The 23,502-nt window shown below is 38.2% G+C and overlaps 1 protein-coding gene and 1 non-coding gene across 4 annotated transcripts in view; both read right to left on the bottom strand.

The window, feature by feature from the left end:
- Positions 1-23,502, bottom strand: part of MACROD2 (mono-ADP ribosylhydrolase 2) — a 2,330,645-nt gene that overhangs the window by 1,372,357 nt on the left and 934,786 nt on the right.
- MIR2285N-2 (microRNA mir-2285n-2) lies at positions 19,185-19,265 on the bottom strand. The gene has a single exon (NR_107749.1). It is a non-coding gene; the product is annotated as a microRNA mir-2285n-2 (primary transcript).

Here is a 23,502-nt window from a genome sequence, read left to right as displayed (position 1 = left end):
CATTGGAGAAGGAAATGGCGACCCGCTCCAGTGTTCTTGCCTAGAGAATCCCAGGGACAGGGGAGCCTGATGGGCTGCCATCTATGGGGTCGCTAAGAGTCAGAGACACGACTGAAGCGACTTAGCAGCAGCAGCAGTCTAGAAATACTCTGTATTTTTAAACTATGGCTCTCCTTCCTATGTCTTTTTTTACAAATTCGTGATATTTCATTCAGTCACTGTGATCCATAAGAAACCTAAATTTTAAGAATCCAACTTGAAGATTTTGCCAAGATTAAGAAAGATTCCTTTTCTATGATTTTGTTGCCTCCAGATATGCTATGATAAAACACAAATGTCAGTGTTGGGGTCAGGAGCCTATTTTTATGGGCGATGGGACTTTCAGTTGCTGATATCTTCCCTGGATTTTAGAAATGAGCGTTACTACCCAACAAGAGAGGACTTGAGCAAAGATATCAAAATGCCTGCTGTGTCCATGCTGTGGTTCATGCTACTGCAAGACACCCCTGGCATGCCAAAGTTAGAGTTGCAGCATCAACACACCTTTAATGGAGGATGACAATTTATCCATTAGAAAACATTTTGACACTCCAGTGGTAAAACAGTGGTGAAGTCAGGAGTAAGACCCGAATAGAGTTGGAGAAATGAAGTGTAGATGATAAGGATGGTCAGCTGGGAAGGAAAGGGAGAAAAAGTTTGAATCCAAGTAAAAAGGGCATGGAGAAGAACAAAGAGAATGCTGTATTTCATCAACTCAAAGATGGCAATACCACCCCACCTTAACATCTGTGTAACTAGAAGCTAAAGATACACTGGGGGTTTCATAGTCCTCTCCGAGTGATCAGAACGCCTAAACTGGCAAAGAGGGCTGACAGGCCAGAGTGGCAAGCGTGTTTATTTCACTTGTCAACTCTGGCCAACAGGTAGAGGTTGCCTGGATCATGATGTTGAGAATTCTGAGGCTGTGTCTTAGTGTACAGATAGCTGGTTCCATAAAGAAACAGGCTGTGATGCATGTGATGTCTGCCTGAGAAGGGATGAATATCTACAGGATTGCCATGAATTTGCCATCCCCAGCCCAGGCTGTTTGGATTAAGAGAGACAACTTTAGATAAATGATTTACCCAGAGGTAAAGAGTTTGATTGTCTCAGTCTGAAATTCTGGCTAAGTAATCTACTCATAGAATTACTAAACATGAATTTGGAATTAAAAACAAAAAAAAAGATGATACAGGTGATCTTATTTACCAAATAGAAATGGATTCACAGACTTAGAGATTCAATTTATGGTTACAAGGGGGGAAAGGTGATAAGGGAAAAATAGTTAAGGAGTTTGAGACTGACATGTACACACTGCTACATTTAAAATGGATAACCAGCAAGGATCTATTGTAAAGCATAGGGAACTCTGCTCAATCTCCTATAACAACCTAATTGGGAAGAGAATTTGAAACAGAATAGATACATACATACTTATTATTGAACTCTTTGTTGCACACCTGCAACTAACAATAAGGTTAATAAATTATACTCCAAAATAAAACAAAAAGTTAAAAACAGGGAGAATTGTCAGTTTACTGAGAAATTCTATTCTGAAATAAAGGGACAACTTTTTCTTCCATTTTATTCTCTCCATTTTATAGACTATGAAGATGCCTTAAGAAGATCTGAAAGGAGAAAAATACTAGCCATTCCTATAGGGTAGCTACAGAGAAAGCCAGCTTTATAAATAGTTTACCGTAATCAAGAATATACCGGTTGGAAGTGTGCTCGGGAGTCTGTTGTGTAAACTCTTCATCCAGCCCTAGAAAGTCCGCTAAGTGAAACAAAAACAAAGAACTGAGTAATAAACCTTAAAGGAGCATTGCTTTAACTGCTTTAACAACAGTGATAGCCTTATTAAAGTATATGTCAATTGCAATTTTGTTTCAGTTAGAAAAGGCAAGGGCATCCCAGGTGAAGCTAAAGTGGTAAAGAAACCACCTGCCAATGCAGGAGACATAAGAGATGAGGTGGTTCCCTGGGTTGTGAAGATTTCCCTGGAGAGGGGCCTGGCAACCCACTCCAGTATCTCGCCTAGAGAATCCCACAGACAGAGGAGCCTGGTGAGCTGCAGAGAGTTCGGACACAATTGAAGCAAACTAGCACGAATGCGGAAAAGGCAAAAGCCCTTGTCTCATGTGTGCATAGTGGGGTGAAAGATCACGCCTCATCAGCAATTGTCAAATCATTTGTTGAAAAACCGTTTCTTCACATTCAGCTCCCCATATTCTTCTTGCATAGAATAATGCTTCCTGAGAATAAAATTTAGTGACATGTGCTCCAAAGAGAACCACAGAGCCCCTGGAGCTCATTAATCCTGCAACCTTCTATAATGCTGGCCTGAAATGGTTGAAGTTCACTTTAAACCAGACTGAATTTCAAAGCAAAGGGCTCTGAGGTGACAAACAGCTCATTAATTCAGAGTGTAATTCAGTGACAGGAGAATTGTGTTAAATGCACAATCTAAACCTATTTAAATTCACATTATGATTATAAGCAAAAACTATGCACTTCAAATTTGAAATCTGGATATGTAATCTACCGATAAAACTAATGAACAAAAATTTTAAAAAAGAGGGGACTGTCATCTTACCAAGAAATGCTAATCAACCTGCTTTTTGAAGTGTGCTTCATTTGCATCATAAGCATTATTATGAAAATTCAACATTATGCTTCTGTGTATTGCATTGTACTGCTCTGCTGAACATCAAAAAAAGCAGGCAACACTTCCTCAAAGTGAATAAAAATGGAATAAAAAATCATGATCAAAGATAACTTCAATTCCTTGTTAATTCTACCTTAATTCCACTCCTGGGATAAGAAGTCCTCTTCATAAGTTTTCTTTCCTGTAACAAATTCTCCAGCAAGCTTCTGGTCCCTAAATATATTCCCAAATGTAATGCATGCATAAATAAACATGAATCAAATTTGCATTGCTTCTACCATAAATACGGCAGCATGTTCATAAACTCATTAGAGTTCACTGTGGAAAAAAACTCATTATGCTAGCATTAGAACATGGGAATTAACTTTTTAAAATTAATGTTACAGAAGTTGTTTTACTCTGTTTAAAAAAGTAACCAATAACAAATGATTCACTAGTACTCTCTTTGAATTTTTTCTTTTGTCTAAAATTTAAAAAATAGTCATTTCTTTCAGGATGTTCATGGTGAAAAATTATAAATAGATGTTGTCTAGTGATTATATACCAATTTATTTATTTTTTATAAATTTAAAGCATCATTTTCCTAAAAATTGAGACTAGAAAAATCAAGCATGAAAAGTTTTAATCATTGTTGCTAATTATTTTAACTGAAGAATGTGCCAAATGGTAATGAACACCTTATAACTGAAATTAAATTTAATTAAAAAGTTAAATTTTGAAAAATTACATGTTGAAAGGTGACGTGCAATTTTTCCCCTAGAAAATATAAAGCCTATCTCATATTAGACAATATGTATTTAGTTTATTTTTTTTAAGTTGACATTTAAAGCCATTTTTTTCAGCAATTGATTTTCTTCAAGAAACGTTTGTACATTTGTAATTAGAAGTCTAATAATATTAAATTATATTTTGACTACATCAAAAATATTTTGTGGCACTTCCTAGTTGAAATAATTATCAGCCATAGCCCATTGGTATGTATTAAACACACACACACATACATATATACACACAAGTGTAAGAGCAAGACTCAGACTGAGAAAAACAAAACCTGTTTCAATAATAACAATTGCTGTAATATTCTCAGGTTCTCAGACAATTACTTGGTGCCAAGTGTCCTTGTTTTTATTATTCCTAAAAAAGGCCATTTGGGGGGACGGAGCATTTTAGTATTGTCAAAAGTCAACCAAATATTACTGATCGAGACTCACTCCTAGAGTAAACCTCTATTACTTCTCTGACAGATCAAATTAAATTCTGCCTGGTGAAGGGCTGGGACACTCCTCTTGGTTGAAGCAATGCTGCTCTTTTTTATTCCTGCTGAGTAAATAGCCTCAAGTCAAACTACTTGCCCTGACTAATGATCAAACATATCCAAGAATTCTGTACAAGAAATGCATTCTTCTCTCCTTTGAAGTGCATTGCTGGGAGAGTAATTTGGTTTGCTGGAGATTTTCCTTAGAACTGCAAAAGAAATTTCTTGGCTAAGCATATAATCAAGCTACCGATTTTCTTTTTTCTTCTTTTTTTTTTTTTTATTAAATATCTTCCTGTGAGAGGGTGTACACTGAATAAACATGTGCCTCAAAGGAATGTCAGAATGGTGCACTACTGTCTTTTTGCTGACTGAAAAAATCTCAGCAGCAGTAGGTTAAAAACTTCCATCAGAAGAATACATCATTGTGAACCATTTCATTCAGTCATATAATCTCCTCCCGAAATACCAACGTGCCTCCAATATATTAATATCATTAGAACTAGGCAGTCAGGAATATACAAAGATGAATATGACATACAACCTGTCCTCAAAGGACTTACAAACTAGCAGGATAGGTATTACAGAAATAATTTTTTAAAACTATACAAAAATAACCATAAAGTCACAATGTGATGGGACTTCCTGGGTGGCACTAATAGTAAAGAACCCTCCTGCCAATGCAGGAGGCATAAAAAATGTGAGTTTGACCTGGGTTGGGAAAATCCCCTGGAGGAGGGCATGGCAACCCACTCTAGTCTTCTTGCCTGGAGAATCCCATGGACAGAGGAGCCTGGTAGGTTACAGTCCATAGAGTCACCAAGAGTCAGACACAACTGAAGCAGCTTAGCATGCATACACACACTGGGTGTGACAAGGCTCTCATAAGAATGCCACAAAATAAATGCCACAGGGCATCTGATGGGAAAGAATTTAAATGTGGTGAAGATGGTTAGCAGAGGTTGTTTGATGATCATTACCATTATATGAGCTGGTAGGCAAAAATAGATATGATTTCAACAGGTACGTGGTGTCTGTGGAGGCATTTTAGGCCAAGGACAAAGGCAGAGAGGTAGGCTCTGTCTGGAGAATAGAGAATAGCTCAAAACGACTGAAGTATTAGAGAGGATAAAGAACAAGTTTAAGAAGGCAGAAGGGGCAGAACACGAAGAACCTGAATGCAGATACCATTCACGGGGAGTGCATCAGGAGCTTCTGTTGATATTCCAAAAGGAATATTCTGCTGTTCCCTTTGACAGTTGTCTTGGATTTACTCTAAATACAGTCATCATAAGGACCAGTTTGCCTGGGTTTGTCTGCTTATACTTTTGTTGAGAAAAACGTATGTTCCTTTTGTCTGGAAGTATATAACGCTAAAGCGGAAAAAAAAAAAAAAAAATTGGAAATAGGATCTAGGCCAGGCAGTTGGTATCCTGAGAAGCTATCTTTCAATCAGCCTTTCTAAGCCAGAACTTTGCCTCCCAGACTACTGAGCTTTTGGAGAAAAATACATTATGCTGCCATGAAGAGAGTATGGAATATTGAGAGTCTCAGACCATGTCAGGAATGCCATTTTTAACTTCTCACGCCAGAACAACTCATTATCAAGTGAGTGAACCATGAAGTAGAAAGCCAGGATGGTCTCAGAATTAGCCCTGAGATCTATGCAAAGGAGGAAGATCTCTATGCAAAGGAGGAAGGATATGAAGAGGTAAAGTGAATGCATGGGGGCAGGACAGCTTGGTGATACGGCAGTGGTGGCATTGGTAGTACCCATAGCACTAAGTCACCATGGTGTGCCCACAGTTTGAAAACTGCTTGCAGGCTGAAAGCATCAAAATACAGGGCTCTAAGACTAACAAAAAGACGACTAACAGGGAGAGTGGAAGAGAATATGTGTAGATAAGAATGTGTGTAAAGAGACCAGTAAGATAGTAAAGGAGTTAACGAGCGGGAGCAAAAAAGAGTCAGCCCAGGCCGAACAGAAGAGTTGGGTTGGTAGCCCCACCGAAATATTCTAAACAGAACAAAACTGGTCAGAAAGAAAAGATGAAAAACTGCTAGATCAAATTTACCAATTGCCTTTGTCTAAAGGAAATGATAAGCGAGTCTAAACTCCAGTAGCAGACTTAGAGACTGTGTTGAGGTTAGTTATGGGTCTATTATAGGGCAGATTTAATTTACCTGCTTTGCCTACATTGTAGAAAAGGAAAAAGGAAAGAAGGAAATCATATCAGTGATCTGGTAATATAATGCGTGTGTATGTATGTGTATTCTTTTAATAAAATGTATTTTAAGCATACACTAATATGTGTATATTTATTCATCAATTATATCTATGTACTAATATGTTGGTAAATTATATATGTTATGAAATACATATTTCATAATACAAATTTAGAAGGATAAGAAAAGTCAATTTGAAGAGAAGTTCCAATATTTCCTTTGGAAACCAATAAGTTAGAGAATTGCTTTCTCTCCCTGCTCCAACCATAATGCAAAAAGCTTCAGTTTTCATATTCTGTAGGCAGTAAAGAAACAAGAAAAGTTTATAAGCTTGTATGAGATGATCAAGGGGTTGTTTTAGGGAAATTTAGCAGGGGGATCAGAGTTGGGATGATAAAAGGGAAGCTAAGACTGGTAGACCAGAAGCCAGAGAGAAGGCCACATGGACAGTCAGGGTAGGAAATGATAAAGGCCTGGATTTATGTGTTAATGGTACTAATGGCAAGTTTTCATTTCAATTCCAAAGAAAGGCAATGCCAAAGAATGTTCAAACTACCGCACAATTGCACTCATCTCACACGCTAGCAAAGTAATGCTCAAAATTCTCCAAGCCAGGCTTCAACAGTACGTGAACTGTGAACTTTCAGATACTCAAGCTGGATTTAGAAAAGGCAGAGGAACCAGAGATCAACTTGCCAACATTCGTTGTTTCATCAAAAAAACAAGAGAGTTCCAGAAAAACATCTACTTCTACTTTATTGATTACGCCAAAGCCTTTGACTGCTTATATCACAACCTCATGGACTGTAGGAGTCATTTTCTACTTTAATTGCACAGTTACCTGGTCTGATTCGAAAAACCAGTTAATGTCCTCCTTAAAGCTACTACATCTGCCTTGGTAGTAAAGCATTACAAAGAATAACAATGCATATTTTATACTTTCTAAGGTGTACTATAAACAACAGAAAAGAGTACCATCAAAAAAAAAAAAAAAAAGACAGGTCTCAATTTTAAGAAAATACTTCTAAAATGTGAGTGTTTCAGTGAAATGCCCATAGCTCATGATTACTGCTCTGGGGAGATTATAAGAATGGTACTTAAAAAAAAAATCAATAGATTGTCTTAATATCTAGGGAGGAAAAGTGATGGGATTTCTGTTCTACAAAACGCCACCCAAAAGGAAAGTCTGAACATCAACCTTGAGTGACACCAAGATCATGGAACATTTCTTGATTACCTAGAAGATACATTCTCTTCCATGGCGTCTTACTATAAGTGGCAGGCAATAAGGCCAAATTCAAGCTTGCTTATAATCATTCCATTTCAAGTTTCATTTATTACACTGTATTACAATAACTGCCTTGATGAAGAGTGGTAGAGCTGAAATTCAACAGAACATCAAGACATGTCTATATGATCACATAAGAAAGCTATATTATAGTGTCATTCAAGTATATTATATGTGGCAAGGGCTGCTTTTTTTGTTTTTTAAATCTCCAGTGGAAATGTAATCACAGGTGATCTCCAATACTTTAAGCTTGGTATTGAAAGTTAGGGGAAATGTTTAAAGACACCTCATATCTTTGTCTTTTTCATGACAGTGAAAATACTAGGTTTTCCTTTGGTCCTCTCAGGAGCAGAAAGTTCCCATCAGAAAAAATTTCAAAGAAATTAGTTCATTCACTTAATCTACATTAATAAGGGAATTTCTCAATCAAAACCTCTGGTTTGATTGCCAGACGTCTCAAAGGAGTGCCTATTTAATTTCTTCATTATCTTTGTGATAAAGCTATCCTATAGAAAACTGGTCATTTAACTATAACCAATTCTCTGTTTATGTAGTTGTTTCAATGTATGAAGATTTCATTGGAAATATTTATATTTGTCAAAGGAAAATGTTTAGAGTATATGCGATAGAGAAAGCAAAATTAAAATAATATTTTTTTTAAGCATTTAGAGTCATTCATGGTTTTGGCCTAAAATTTACAAATGAATTTTTTGAAATAATATCACAAAATTTTATTTCGTGTAGTAAAAGAAGTGAAATATCATTATGGAACATCTGATGAAGACAAATCACTTTGGCTTATTTCAAAATGCAGTGTTGTCACAGGAGCCTTGTACTCTTTAAGCCATGTTCCATTCTTCATTCTGAAACCTATCAGAATCAAGATAAAATATTATGGGAGAACCTGTGATGAGCTTTCAGATAAGAGCAAAAACTAAAGTGAAAAAGGTTTCTTAAGCTTCCAAAATGACCTTCCTTTGAGAGAACCTGTTAACCTTTTCAGTGATGGAACATCAATATTTTCAGGGCCGGCTTAACTCCATCATTCTTTCTTTTAGTTCCAATGTGTACAGTCCTGACTGACCAGAGAACTGCATGCAGGCCTCTCCCCAGTCTCCCTGGACAGAAATGGACAAGCATATACAGAGGAAACCTCGGGGGGGAGAAAAAAAGTAGGGGTAAGTTTAAAGCTTGGTCATTTGATATACATTACCATGTGTAAAACAGATAGCTAGTGGGAAGCTGCTATATAACACAGGGAGCTCAGCCCTGTGCTCTGTGACAACTTAGAGGGGTGGGGTGGGATGGGATGGGGGGGTGCAGGGAGGTTCAAGAGTGCGGGAGCATGTGTATACTTAACAGCTGATTCACACTGTTGTATGGCAGAAACCAGTGCAGCATTGTAAAGCAATTATCCTCCAATTAAACATAAATTAAAAATAAAAGGTTGGTCATGTGACCATTTCAGGACGCTTAGTTTGAAATCGAGATTCTAAGAGATTTTTTTATATCCCATTTACTTCAAATCACAAGCCCTCCAGGAGCACACAGAGGGGTGAGTAACAGACACCCCTGAGAAGAAACATTTTCACCATTTTCCCCACCCACTTCGGTCTGAGGAAACAGAGGACAAAGGATGCGTGGCGGTTTGGAGGCTGAACACCTGGATATTGAAAATTTCTGATCAACTCTTATCACAATTTTAGAAAACTCCCGCTTAGACATATAATCAAAATTCAGCAGTGGAAGAAACACTTTCCTAATTCAACAAGACCCATATAAAACAAAATCCAGCTTTCAGTATGGATTGTACCAAAATACTAGCCCTTTGATGACTGCCCACCAGCAGCATTTTAAACAGCCAAGGCCTCTAGGTCACTGTCAGTTTGGGGGGCATGCTTATGGATCACTACCAGAGATTAGAGGAAAAATTACTTAGGAACCAGTTCTGAGTGCCATCAGGCCAGGATAAACATTATTTTATGAGAAATGGGAAACCTCAAGTGACCCAATGCATATACCTCGCAAGTGTGTGTCAACTGGAGATGGGCTGACAAGCCATTACAAGCTCATATTGCTCTGTCTTACAGGCTGGCATTCCAGAGGCGATGCAACTGAAGACACAGGCTAGTTGTCCAATGTCTCCAAGTACTCAGCTTAAATCAGATTTTTAAACACTATCTCTCATTCCATCAGACTCTTGTTTTAAAGTATTAGGAAGCCAAAAGGAGTTTAAGATCACAAAGGGAAATGCAAATCAACCTACAACAAATCATCTATCAGGTGCCCTGGCAGAGAATTTTATTGCTCCTGACATTAACCATTTGCTTATCACTGACACAATCCTCTCTGTGGATAATATGTGGTTACCCCCCTCACAACTAGAAGTGACATAAAGGAAAACGTAGCCCAAACAACCCCCGCACTGCTTCAAGGAAAAGTACACTGAAATGACTAACCTTTCCCAAGGTCATCAGGCCAAGAAATGGGTTCTTCTGTTTCAAGACAGCTTTCCTCCTGACCCACAGCACATGGTTTCTATTACTGCCAGACCATGACCGCAGAGACATTTCAAATCCCTGTGAAAAATGCGATTCCATGTCTCTTGCTCAGCTGTACGTCACAGAGGACAGTTGAGGTCCTGGCAGATAACGAGGGGGAGGGGTGGCCCTTGTGATTTAATCCATGCCATTCTTTTATGTGATATGACTGGGACTGTAATAGAGACCCTCTAACTTCTGACTTCCCTCTTTTATCTTACAAACCACTTAATGCTCATAAGGGACAGTGAATACACTTTGGTGTTTCATGTTTAAGCTCTCCAAAGATGTGAAACAGTTTTATCAAGGGCGACAGCTCTGCCATTCACTAATCTGCTTTAAAAAAAAAAAAAATTTTAAGGGAGATAAAAGTCAATGTATGCTATTTAATCTGCGTTAACACAGCAAACAATATTCTCTCTGACGATTAAGCAATGCTTCTGAAATTATTTTGAATACATATTTACTTGCAGGTATTACAGTTGCCTCAGAACATTAATAATGAGGACAAGAATTAGTAAACTAATACAAGATATTCCACAAGGCACCTTTAATCCATTCAGATTAGTCAGACTTTCAGTATGAACATAATAATGTTCTGCCTTATTAGATTTCACAAATGACATTTCCTCAGTTTTTAATATAACATAAAATGTAGAACTATTGTCTGGTCTTGTAAAGGAATTTCATACAATTAATTATGAGTTTCTAGCATACCCTAATTTTATAGTAGCCTATTTACAGCATCTCTCTGGGCACTGAATTTAATCGTTCCTGACAAAAGAGATGGGCAAAAAAAAATTGCATACACACAAATATTTACACAATAGAAGCAAGTAAACAAGATATTTGCTTTACAGTGAAATCCTACCAGGTAGGGGAAAAAAAGCTTTGAGCCATTTTCCAAACTTTATTCATTACTTTTGTTTCCTAGTATTAACTTAGCACTTTTTCAGTGTGGCCTTTTCACTTGTTTGCTGGCTTGTTTTGGCCATAGTCTGTAGTCTTTATTTATCCTTCAGGGGTTAGTCCCTTCTTTGTGATCATTCTGGATAGAATGCTTCATGGAAACAACTGCACAACAGCACTCCCCACGGAGCCAGAATGTGTATATTTTAGTATATGCAAAACACTAATCAAAATAAATTCCCTGGTTGAGTATGATATAGGGAAATCCATCTATCTCGTGTTTCCTATGTAAAGCATGAGAAACTGCCATACCAAAACATGGTTTTGCTAATTAGTAGGACAAAAACTGATCCAAATGATTGCTTTATTGAGCTGACTGGCCAATTTCATTAAAAAGTGATCTCTCTTATCTCAGGGCTTCCCTGGTGGCTTAGAGGTTAAAGCGTCTGACTGCAGTGTGGGAGACCAGGGTTCGATCCCTGGGTTGGGAAGATCCCCTGGAGAAGGAAATGGCAACCCACTCCAGTATTCTTGCCTGGAGAATCCCATGGACGGAGAAGCCTGGTGGGCTACAGTCCATGGGATCCTAGAGAGTCAGACACGACTGAGCCATTTCACTTTCACTTTCTTATCTCAAGTACCCTTTTGTAGTGCCATATCAGATACATGATCTTGGGGATTATAAAGGCAAGCATTTTCAACATACAGATAAGGCCAGACACATAAAAAAAAAAAAATGCACTTGCTTAGAGGAAACACATTTCCAAGGCTTTGTTACACATCCATTCACACTGAAATTTGTTTAATAACAAGAATACTAAAAAGTTGAGCTGTGTTTGTTTTTAAGGATATACTCAGTTATCAATATCCTCGCTAGGGGCTCCTAAGCACATAGGAACTTTTGCATTGCTGTAGCAAGCTTATTTCTTAATTTATATAACAATTTCCTATCAGGTAATCAAAACGTTCTAATGGTAAGTCTCTGTCTTGATGAAGAAATCCACTCATAACCTATTCTATGGTTCTTAGGAAGATGAAGCTCATTTTAATTTTATTTCCTAGATATTATGCATATATAATAAACACTTTATACTACAGTCTTTAGGAATCAATAATGAACAAAAAGGTAAAATTCATCTACCTTTAATTTACAAACAAATCCATCACATCTTTCTAATTAATCATAGGATTTCTATTTCCTCTTATCTTTTTAAAAACTTTATGAACTCTGTATAACACAACTGCATTTTTCACAATCTATTTTTATTTACCTTTTCATGAAATATTTCTTGACCTAATATTTAATATTTATCCATCATCCGATGTACAGACATGTTTTCAGAGAAGGAAAATTCTCAATTATTATGTACATTTCTGCCAAACAGGTTCACTCAACTTTGTATTCTCTTTAAAGGCCCATCATCACCAAAGTTAGGATATAGCTCTAACAGCTTGAATTTCTGTTAACGGCCCTTTAGAGAGTTCTTACCCAGAAGCAGAAGATATTAAGAAGAGATGGCAAGAATACACAGAAGAACTGTACAGAAAAGATCTTCACGACCCAGATAATCATGATGGTGTGATCACTCACCTAGAGCCAGACATCCTGGAATGTGAAGTCAAGTGGACCTTAGAAAGCATCACTATGAACAAAGCTAGTGGAGGTGATGGAATTCCAGTTGAGCTATTTCAAATCCTGGAAGACGATGCTGTGAAAGTGCTGCACTCAATATGCCAGCAAATTTGGAAAACCCAGCAGTGGCCACAGGACTGGAAAAGTCAGTTTTCATTCCAATCCCAAAGAAAGGAAATGCCAAAGAATGCTCAAACTACTGCAAAATTGCACTCATCTCACACGCTAGTAAAGTAATGCTCAAAATTCTCCAAGCCAGGCTTCAGCAATACATGAATCATGAACTTCCAGCTGTTCAAGCTGGTTTTAGAAAAGGCAGAGGAACCAGAGATCAAATTGCCAACATCTGCTGGATCATCAAAAAAGGAAGCGAGTTCCAGAAAAACATCTATTTCTGCTTTATTGACTATGCCAAGCCCTTTGACTGTGTGGATCACAATAAACTGTGGAAAATTCTGGAAGAGATGGGAATACCAGACCACCTGACCTGCCTCTTGAGAAACCTATATGCAGGTCAAGAAGCAACAGTTAGAACTGGACATGGAACAACAGACTGGTTCCAAATAGGAAAAGAAGTACGTCAAGGCTGTATACTGTCACCCTGCTTACTTAATTTCTATGCAGAGTATATCATGAGAAACGCTGGACTGGAAGAAACACAAGCTGGAATCCAGATTGCCGGGAGAAATATCAATAACCTCAGATATGCAGATGACACCACCCTTATGGCAGAAAGTGAAGAGGAACTCAAAAGCCTCTTGATGAAAGTGAAAGAGGAGAGTGAAAAAGTTGGCCTAAAGCTCAACATTCAGAAAATGAAGATCACGGCATCTGGTTCCATCACTTCATGGGAAGTAGATGGGAAAACAGTGGAAACAGTGTCAGACTTTATTTTTTTGGGCTCCAAAATCACCACAGATGGTGACTGCAGCCGTGAAATTAAAAGACGCTTACCCTTGGAAGGAAAGTTATGACCAACCTAGATAGCATATTCAAAAGCAGAGACATTGCCAACAAAGGTCCGTCTATTCAAGGCTATGGTTTTTCTAGTGGTCATCTATGGATATGAAAGTTGGACTGTGAAGAAAGCTGAGCTCCGAAGAATTGATGCTTTTGAACTGTGGTGCTGGAGAAGACTCTTGAGAGTCCCTTGGACTGCAAGGAGATCCAACCAGTCCATTCTGAAGGAGATCAGTCCTGGGTGTTCTTTGGAAGGAATGATGGTAAAGCTGAAACTCCGATACTTTGGCCACCTCATGCGAAGAGTTGACTCATTGAAAAAGACTCTGATGCTGGGAGGGATTGGGGGCAGGAGGAGAAGGGGATGACAGAGGATGAGATGGCTGGATGGCATCACCGACTCGATGGACATGAGTTTGAATGAACTCCAGGAGTTGGTGATGGACAGGGAGGCCTGGTGTGATGCGATTCATGGGGTCACAAAGAGTCAGACATGACTGAGCGACTGAACTAACTACACAGAAATTAATCCTCAAGATGCAAGTAGGGGAGAGTTAATATAGTCAGTTCTGTCTTCTAGAATTTGACTAAACAGTATAGACAACTTGTGGATGGCATTCATAATTTTATACATTTCAATTAAAACCCTTCAGAGTCTCTGCCATCTTATGATTAAAGAATACTAGCTTCATAGAGGAGAAGGCAATGGCACCCCACTCCAGTACTCTTGCCTGGAAAATCCCACAGATGGAGGAGCCTGGAAAGCTGCAGTCCATGGGGTCGCTGAGGGTCGGACACAACTGAGCGACTTCACTTTTACTTTTCACTTTGATGCATTGGAGAAGGAAATGGCAACCCACTCCAGTGTTCTTGCCTGGGGAATCCCAGGGACGAGGGAGCCTGGTGGGCTGCCCTCTATGGGGTCACATGGAGTCAGACATGACTGAAGTGACTTAGCAGCAGCTTCATAGACAGTACTCATTCATTAGAGTACTGAAGAATCATGAGAAGTACATAGAGTAATAAGGGGAGAGTGCTTCATTAAATTGGAATTTTTTTGGAGCCACTATGTGGATCCCTTTTTGCCTTGACCTTTGAAAGCATAACCAGCTGGATCATACCCAGCATCCCTGCCAGAATTTTCCTAAGGAATTATAGCGTCTCTCAGCAATGAATGAAACTTGGACACTGGGATTTTAACCAATCTTTGCTGTCAGGCATCAAGCTCTCAAGATGCTTCTGTGTAAACTATTCCCAGGTCACAGTTTTGGGAAACTCAGCATATACTAGTCCTTCTTGAATGTTCTATCAGCAAATTGAAAGACTCTGATAAGCACTGCAAAAAAATTTAAATAGCCTAACTATATTTAGCCTACCATTTCCCAAATATTTTGGAGCTGGGAATCCTCATTCTTTAGTGTATATTTTGATTTGATGAGTTTTGTTTGTTTTTGCTTTGTTTGCTTTTTGTCTAAAACTACAAGCAATCCACCTTTTGGGGAATTATGCTACCAATATATTCATTTGGGAGTCAATGTGTTTAGCAAAAACAGAAATAGAAAAGCCCATGGTAAAATCTTTCATTGTAGGCTATTGGCCTATTTTTTTTTTTTTTTTTCCTGAAGAAGCAATGCATGGGAAAGCTGAGTCCAAGGAATAATAATACCTATTAGTAGTAGTAGTAGTAATACCAAGATATTGCGTGTGATGCAGCCTAGCACAGTGTCTGGCATCTGCTAAGAAATAGGTAAAAATGATTAAAATGGAATTGACATGGCAGTGGCCTCTCAAGTTTCAGTTTCTAAGGCATAATGCCCCTTCCAGGGGAGCAGCAGTAGAAATTTCTCTGGTCCAGTGTCTGAGCAGGTGACAACTGACTCTTAGTGATATATTAACCCTGGATACCTACAACCAGCTTGGTTCACCTGAGTCAGATCCATAGGGACTAAGCTCTTAAGTTATTCCCTCTCTAGTTTCCCTCACCTCGAATCAGGTCTTTAAAGCCTGGATTTCCCAAATTTGTTCCAAGTGAAGCAAGAACTGAATTCCAGATCTTACATATCAGTTTCCCTAGGGTTGAGCCCAGATGAGGGGTACCAGACGTCCACGATGTCTGTGCTTCTCTAAACATGATACTTAATATGGCTTACCTCTTACTGTCTGTCTGCCCAATCCTGGACTCAGCTTGGATTGGTTGTTAACTCATCTTTCACATGTTCTTTCCTCTGTGAGCAGAATTACTGTTCCAAATGCAAGCCTTCATGAGTCCACCTTATTTTCTCTTCTGATTCCTGAAACTCTCCACAGAAAATGGTCTGGAGTTCTAGGACTCTCTTTTCCCTAATGTGTCCAAAGTCTAAGTAATTAATGGTGGGAGAACCAACAGTATGAAGGGACTGATGGAGCTGAAATAAAATTGTTATAAAGGAGCTTATGCACATACAACAGCAAAACTGAACGCAACAGAGCATCCTTTAGTTCTATTTTACTGTAGTAAGAGAAGAGTCAGGTTTTAAAAATCGATCTCTCTTTAACATGCATTCACTCAAATAAATGTATATTCCCAAAGACACACAACTAGTCAATGCTTAGAGAGGAATCATTAAAGCACCTTTAAAATGTGTGCCTCCCTAATGCCCATTATCCTAAATCCACTGAGCTTTAACAAGGACTAATACAACCCAGAAGACAGTAGAATACAGTTACTGCAGTCAATGATTCTGGTTGTTCCTGAGTAGACACTGTCATACAAAAGAGTCTGCAAATACAAAAATGTCCTAAAATATTTTGAAATCCCTACACATAGAATGAAGAAACTTAATAAGCTACGGTCATCAACATACACTTCCCTGGTCCCTTCTCATTTTACTCCTCCCTTACACTGAGTCTGCAGTGATCAGGACCCCTGATTTATACCAGTCAGAATCAATTACCCAATATCACTGCACATGATTGAATTCATTCCTGACAAAGCACAATTTGCTCTAAAAGGGTATGAAAAGGGTATGAAAACACCACTCACACTGCTCTAGAAGCTGGTCATGCTAAATATTTGCTATCAGTATATTCCCACTTCTAGCATTTTTCTCTGACGTTTGATTCTTCCACCTTAAAAAAAAAAAAAAAAAAAAAAAACTAGCTGCAAGGGTAAAGGTCACAAATTGGCATTTCTTCTTAAAATATCTCCATTTAAATGCAAATTTTGGCCTTTATTCCTACCCTTTAAACAGTCATTTCATAGAAATGCAAAAAGTAAGAGTAAATTTGTTTTTTTAATATCTGCAGAGGAGCTCTCTAATGTGTTATTTAGCTTCATTTATACCATATAAACTTTACATTTTTAAAGCTTGGTAGATTTCTTTAGGGACAAGTAATATTTTCTCAGAAAATTCAATTTTGAAAAATTTAAATATGAATAGAATGATCTAAATCCAACTTTAAAGAAAATAGAGCCTCGTAACTTTTTATAATTTGAATCACTAGAAGTTGCTACATACTTTTCATCATACTATTTTTATTTAGCTTATGCAATGTATAAAACTATGGCATTCATTAGTGACAAATAACTTGAAGTAGTCTTTATTATTGAAACTAAATACACTTCTATAAAGATAAAAATGTAGAGCAATAGCATTTTCTTCTTGCATTTCAAAATGTAATCACTGAAAATACTGTAAAATACTACTTAATAATGAGGTGATAGTTTTGTCCTGGTGACTAAATTAAAGCAAAATTAAAATTATTAAAGTTTTAAAAGAAAAAAAAAACTATTCAGAAAATATTAAAGGTTTCAAAGCACTAAATTAACTTAGAACTTCAGAATTACTAACAGAATTAAATATCTCATGAAGTGAATTAGATACAGGATCATAAAAAACAGATGCGAATGTACCAAACCGTTGCCTTTTCAATGCTCGGGAAGGCAGCAGAAGAGCCATTCTGCACCTCCAGCTGATCCCCTCAGCCCCTCTGTGAAGCGCTTTCCTCTGCAGCTGCCGCTGGCCGTCTCCTGACATGGAGGCAGGGTTTCTCTCAACTTTCCTTCCACAGGGATGGTGGGTATCTCAGCCCCCACCTGGGCGGGTTGGAAGTTCAAGGGAGTTAATACCCCTCCACCCCAGACACCTTCAGAACTAGGGGAAAAGGAGTTAGTGGTTCATGTCTGAGCTGCTTTAGAGCTCTGCTGTCCAATAGAGTAGTTCCTAGCCAGCTATCACGTGGCTGTTTGATTTAAATTAATTACAATTAAATACATTAAAAATCCAATTCTTCAGTCACTCTAGCCGTATTTCAAATGCTCAATAATCACTTGGGGATATGATCCAGGACAATGTGGGCACAGAACATTTCCATCGTCAGAAAGTCCTACTGGGGAGTGCTGTTTATAGGGACACTTCTGTTTAGAGAGGGCTGTGTGTTCCACATTTTTCTTCAGAGTCCCCAGCAGGACTGAGCCTCAGTTGCCCACAGTGCTAACCTGGTCAAGAACTTCTGACCTTTGCTGTGTTTTTCCCTGTTCTCTAACTTACTCTCTGCCTCTTCACTTCTACTTCCTGGGACGATGACCAAAGAAACTACATGCATCCAAATCTTTGTCTCAGCCTCTGCACTGTGGGGACCTCAAACTGAGAAAAGTAGCATCTCGACATTTTTGATTCTGCTTTCGTTAGACGGATATCATCTTTAACTATGATGCAGATAGGAGTAAGATAAATAATTGAATTATATGTTTTTATATTCCCTTCCCCCCCCCTTAGCCCCCTGGGCTTCATTCCTTTACTAATTTTATAATACCTAGCCTTCATTGATCAGACTGAAGAGGGAACAGGACAGTATCAGAGGTCAACCAGATAGGCCAAAATACTGTATTTTAGAAGTAAGGATGATTGAAGAAATGGATAGAAAAGAGAGAAGTAGAGAGGAGAAGAGAACGGAGTGGGGCCCTTAGGTATGGAACTCTGAAGAGATGTTTAAATAGGAGGGAGTATTAGGAAGTCGGGATATATACATCTTATTTGGTGCAACTCTCACTGTTGCCTCCTAGAAAGACCTTCAGGAAAGACCACATTAATTTTCAAGGGTTTCTGGAATTATATTTCAACATCTTGTCATTGAAACACTAGTCTCAAAGGGAGCCAATGAAGTCAGGTTGCATCTCCAAGAGTAAAAATCTTTTCAGCATAAATCTGACATTGGTACTTCAATACCACGCATTACTCAATGCTAGAAAAATGAAAACTGAAAACTTTAGCATAACAGCCTTACAGTTTGACATTAACAAAGCATCTTTTCCAAAAATTCTGGGAATTAAAATTATCTTAGAAGTTTACATGTTTCATTACTGGCAGCATAGTTGAGGTTTAAAGGGCAACCTAATTTCTGAAATGATTTCTATAAAGCTTAGCATTGTATTAAGTTTACAACAAATGTTTCTAAATGTTAATAATTACCTTAGCAGGTAACTACTAAGAGTGTTAGTAAGTAGCCCTTGAACCTTTATAAAAATGAAAGTCTATGAAATTGCCATCACTTTACCATATAAGAAGTATCCACGAGTGAGCTTTAGGCCATATACTTTGAATATTATTATGATAGAGCTTTCAGTATGTTCTCCTTTATATAAATTTAAGGTAAATCATGAAATTAAAAAAAATAATAATGATAATAGTGGGTTGGCCAAAAGTTCATTCGGGTTTTTCAGCACCATAGGATGGTACTGAAAACTCAAACTTTTTGGCCAATCCAATAATAATGTGACTAAAAATGTAGGTAATTTGACCATTTGTTTCTAAATCACTATCCCTGCTAAACATATTATTTTTCAACTTTGTTATCCAAAGAGTAAAAATAGCTTTCAAAGCTCAAAATACATTTTCAGTGAAATTGAGACACACTTATATGTAAAGACATATACATTAACTAGTGCACTCTCCACAGAAATCTCCCACACAAAATTATCAAGGCTCAGTTAATTTGCATTTTACTGTTCTGTTTTAATTTGGAGTGTGGGGGGAACAGGAGTTTGGGGAGGTGATTGCCAAAAAACAAATCTTACCCTGATAGTCCAACAGGATAACTGAAAGAATTTTTCTCTAACTTTCCCCCACCCCCGTAAGCCTGAGATTATGCTTCCAATAAGTCACATCAATAAAACTGGAAATACTCATGAAACAAATGATAAACGTCCATGCACGTACTCATTCATTCACTTACTCATGACATCTATTAAGGATATAATTGTGTCGGCCACTGTGCTAGACGGTAGAAATCTACAGAAATTAATTTATCCAACAAATATTTATTAGAAACATTCTTTTTTGTTAGGCCTTTGATAGGTGTGGAGCTAAGAGTGGTCACCAGTTCCTTCCACAGAGGAAACACAGGTGAGTGGGAAAATCAGGTGAGTAAAGAGACGTTTCCAATTCTGTGTGATGAAGGCCACCCCAGGGAACACGCTCACACCCACCAACCAGAGCAAAATGTGCAGATAAAATAAGCAAAACCAATCTGTAGCAGTATATATAGAGAAAAATATTTTGCCGCTTGGACTAGGTACAACGTCAGTTTAACTTATTTCTAAAGGAATATTTTTAAAGGAAACACGTATTACTTATGACGGTATCTTTCTAGCCAGCAAAGCAAAGGCAGGTTGGTCTCTTGGGCCCATTTGATAAAAGAAGTATTTCTAGCTGGTCTAATTATGGAGAACTTACTGATTCTCAAATGCCTGAGGACAAGTTGTTTTCTCATGTAGGTTAAACAAGTCCTTTCCCTATGGATCTGGCTATAATATGCATCTCTCTGGTAATCCCCTGCCAGTTAGTAACCTGACCCTTATTTCAGCCCATTCTTAACTGAATTATCACATTTGAATGTGGTTTCTCTTGATATGCACGTTCGCCATTCAATAAATCAATATCTACATTGCTTATTGATTTTTCTAGTGCTATACAATCATGCAGAAATTCCATTCAGCTTAAGGAAATAAAACAGAAATAAAGACACTAACATGCTCTTCCTAATAAGTGAAAAACAAATCCAGCATCATATTTGAATTTGTTATTTAAATGCTTAAAAAAAAAAAAGAATCTGATTTTTTAAATCTCAATTCAGAAACAGAAAGATACAATCCCTAAGAAACTTACCAATATTTGATATCACACAAAGCTTCAGCATTAAAGTGTTTTTTAAAAAAAGAAAAGACGCTAAAACCATTGCAGAAGTCAAGCACACACAGCATAACATTTCCTAATTACCATTCAGAGAGGCCCAGAGATCACAGCATGGCCAATGCAAATTTCAGTGATGCCTCTTTAAGTCTTAATGAACCATAGTGCCCTAATGAGAGGTTTCACTGAATCCCAGTCAGCCAAGCATACATTTCCCAGAGAAAAGAGAAAACTAGCAACCCACTGTATTTTAAATGGTGATGTTTGTATCAACAATGCTATTTTTTCTTTGGATAAAGAAATGAAATAACTACAGTTCTGTGGGGCTCATACATAAGGGTATTGACTAATCCAACAGAAAACTCATGTTACATCATGGCATATTCTGTGCCAATTCATTAATATTAAGAATCAATTCATTAGTTGAGCTGTTAGGAAAATGGTACTTGCATAGTTTTATATAACAAGAAGTGGACTTCCCAGGTGGTTCAGTGGTAAAGAATCCACTTGCTAATACAAGAGACGCAGGTTTGATGCCTGGGTAGGGAAGAACCCCTGGGGAAGGAAACGGCAACTCACTCCAGTGGTCTTGGCTGGAGAATCTCACGGACAGAGGAGCCCAGTGAACTACAGTCCTTGGAGTCTCAAGAGAGTTGGACACAACTTAGCAACTAAACAACAAAATGTGAGAAGTACATTTTGAAATATTTAACAAAGAATCAAAGACATTTGCTCTATAGAAATTTAAATTTACAACAAAATTTACATTTTGTTTAGTTGCTAAGGTGTGTCCAACTCTCTTGAGACTCCAAGGACTGTAGTTCACCGGGCTCCTCTAAGAAACAAGAAAGCATGCTAAGAAATATGCAAAAAAAAAAAAGAAAAGAAAAGAAATTTAATGCTGAGACTAACTTAGAAAATGGTCTTCTGGAAACAAAGATATTCAGTTCAGTTGCTCAGTCTTGTCTGACTCTTTGTAACACTATAGACTGTAGCACGCCAGGCTTTCCTGTCCATCACCAACTCCCAGAGCTTGCTGGAACTCATGTCCATCAAGTCAGTGATGCCATCCAACCATCTCATCCTTTGTTGTCCCCTTCTCCTCTTGCCTTCAATCTTTCCCAGCATCAGGGTTTTTTTTTTTTTTTTTCCAATGAGTCAGTCCTTTGCATCAGGTGGCCAAAGTATTGGAGTTTCAGCTTCAGCATCAGTCCTTCCAATATTCAGGACTGATTTTCTTTAGGATTGACTGGTTGGATCTCCTTGCAGTCCAAGGGACTCTCAAGAGTCTTCTCCAACACCACAGTTCAAAAGCATCAATTCTTGGGTGCTCAGCTTTCTTTTTAGTCCAATTTTCATATCCATACATGACTACTGGAAAAACCATAGCTTTGACTAGAAGGACCTTTGTCACCAAAGTAATGTCTCTGCTTTTGAATATGCTGTCTAGGTTGGTCATAGCTTTTCTTGCAAGAAGCAAGCGACTTTTAATTTCGTGGCTGCATTCACCATCTGCAGTGATTTTGGAGCCCAAAAAAATAAAGTCAGTCATTTTTCCATTGTTTCCCCATCTACTTGCACGAAGTGATGGGACTGGATGCCATGATCTTAGTTTTTTGAATGCTGAGTTTTAAGTCAGATTTTTCACTTTCATCCTGAGGCTCTTTAGTTTCTCTTCACTTTCTGCCATAAGATTGGTGTCATCTGTATATCTGAGGTTATTGATATTTCTCCTGGCAATCTTGATTCCAGCTTGTGCTTCATCCAGCGCAGTTCATTCAAAAAAACAACATCAGTCACAGGAGTTTCTGACATTATATAAGTTAATGTCCACACATTTTTGTTTCCTTATTAGTGATTTTGGTGAGTATAGACAGTGATGGGTAGATATGTCCAAAGAGAGAAAGTCAGACTTAAAGGTGTTACTGTTTACAGTCTAATATGATATTCCAAGGTCCTCTCCTTTTTGCTTAAGACCCTCAAAGATGACTATTGGACAGCTGGGACTGGAATTTCCCTTGGCTCCAAGAATAGCACTGAATATGCTGCTTGTAAGATGGAACCCAACCTCGGTGACATGCAACTCTTTTGAGTATGGACATCACTTTTTCCTTTTAAAAATACTTCTGAACCAACACATGTTAATCATTGTAATTGTGAGCAAAAGCAGTGGAAAGAGACTCTATAGACTATTTTTTTTTATTGTCAACCATAAAATGGAATAAAACGACCTGACTTAGCATATGTCAAAGCATACCTAGCATTCCCCAGTAGGAAGGTAATGATTGCCAGAAGGATGTAACACAGTATACATTACATCCCATGCACAACCTCACTTTTCAAGTGTCAGATATCATTTCTTTAGGGAGGCATTTCCTGATTCCTCACACTATATCTGGTTCAAACTCCCTGTAACTTTTCCTTCATAACACAAGTTTTATCCAGAAGGCATTTGTACAGTTACTTAGTTCAAATTTGTCCCCGCTCCTTGCGTGGTAAATTCTGGGAGAGCACAGGGGTCGTCTGTTTTATACCATTGCCTAGCACAGGCAATGGCACCCCACTCCAGTGTTTTTGCCTGGAGAATCCCGGGGACGGCAGAGCCTGGTGGGCTGCAGTCCACGGGGTTGCGAAGAGTCGGACACGACTGAGCGACTTCACTTTCACTTTTCACTTTCATGCATTGGAGAAGGAAATGGCAACCCACTCCAGTGTTCTTGCCTGGAGAATCCCAGGGACGGGGGAGCCTCGTGGGCTGCCGTCTATGGGGTCGCACAGAGTCAGACACGACTGAGCGACTTAGCAGCAGCAGCAA

Source organism: Bos taurus, chromosome 13 (assembly GCF_002263795.3).
Source record: "Bos taurus isolate L1 Dominette 01449 registration number 42190680 breed Hereford chromosome 13, ARS-UCD2.0, whole genome shotgun sequence".
NCBI classification, from domain to species: Eukaryota; Metazoa; Chordata; class Mammalia; order Artiodactyla; family Bovidae; genus Bos; species Bos taurus.
The sequence above is the reverse complement of the archived record's forward strand: the minus strand, read 5'-3'. Positions and strand labels throughout refer to the sequence as shown.